The sequence below is a fragment of the Myotis davidii genome, unplaced genomic scaffold, assembly GCF_000327345.1.
Source record: "Myotis davidii unplaced genomic scaffold, ASM32734v1 scaffold292, whole genome shotgun sequence".
NCBI lineage: Eukaryota > Metazoa > Chordata > Mammalia > Chiroptera > Vespertilionidae > Myotis > Myotis davidii.
Genome location: NW_006285042.1, coordinates 1,709,832 through 1,711,077, shown reverse-complemented (window position 1 = coordinate 1,711,077; position 1,246 = coordinate 1,709,832). Strand labels below are relative to the sequence as shown.

The window sequence follows — 1,246 nt, the reverse complement described above, 5'->3', positions numbered from 1 at the left end:
AGTAATGCTGTAAAGAATCCTTCATGGCACGAAAAGATGTTTCTAATATGTTGTTCATGTTATTTTCCATGAACAATGCCAACATTTCCCCTCACATACAATACAATACCAGTTTTGTAAAACCAAAACATTTATGGGGGTCCTGGATTGTGAGAGGGTGCAGGCTGGGTAAGGGGAACCCCCCCCCCCACACACACACACACACTGCACAAATGTTGTGCACCTGGCCTCTAGTATTTCATATATGAGATTAGGCTATGGTTTTCTGTTTTTGTACTACTATTTTTCACCAATTTGGTGATACCTATTTTCTCATGTTTCAGTATCTTTGCAATCATGATGCAGCTGACAATTGCTGTCAGCGGGGCCTGAGTCTCGCTGTAGCTGTGGTAGCCTGTGCCTGTTAAACTTGTCTGAAACCTTCCACTGACACCTGCAGAAGAGCAAGGAGGCTATGGCATCAAAATTTACTGTGTGAACGTCAGCAGTTTGGAGAGAGAAAAAACCCCTACAGACAATAATGGACCTGCTTGCAGGAAAAGCAGTATTCTTAATGCTTTTGTGTCACAGAGGACAATGTTATATGGAAAAACACAGACATCAGCTTTGAATTGAAAAGTGATTCAGAAGAGCTTCAGAATGAATATGAAGTTTTCTTTTTTTAAATGAATGCACAAGAGTAATAGAAGATAATCTTTTAAAATAAGCCTAAAGCAGTACTTTCACGAAATATAAAATAAAAATTGTAAGTGCTAAGAGAGTATTTTTGGAATAATACATAACACAATGCGAATTTTACAATCATTGGCGTCTTAGGTTGGATGAAAAGCGTCAACTATATCAAGCTTTGTTATTAAACCTTAAAATGAACTGAGGTGAGTCTGATGTTTTCCTTTAGGCTTTGAGCATTTAAAGTAACATCAGGCCCCTGAAAAATAAAAAATAAAGTAACAGCAGGCCCTAGCCAGTTCGGCTCAGCGGGTAGAACATAGGCCTGTGGACCACAGGCTCCCAGGTTCAATTCCGGTCAAGGGCAAGAGCGCGTTCCTGTGTTACGGGCTCCTCCCCGCCCGCCCTGGTCAGGGTTCCTGCAGGAGGCAACCGCAATGACGTGTTTCTCTCTCTAAAATCAATGGGGAGGCGCGCCCCCACCCCTCCCCACCTGGAAGAGCCGCCTGAGCTGCGAAGTTGGGCGGAGCGCGGGTCCAACCCCCAGCGGAGCGGCTCCTCGAGTAGCGCGTTTGGC

At 44.1% G+C, this 1,246-nt stretch overlaps 1 pseudogene; it reads left to right on the top strand.

Moving 5' to 3' along the window:
- Positions 1–1,246, top strand: part of LOC102766481 — a 12,234-nt pseudogene that overhangs the window by 9,448 nt on the left and 1,540 nt on the right.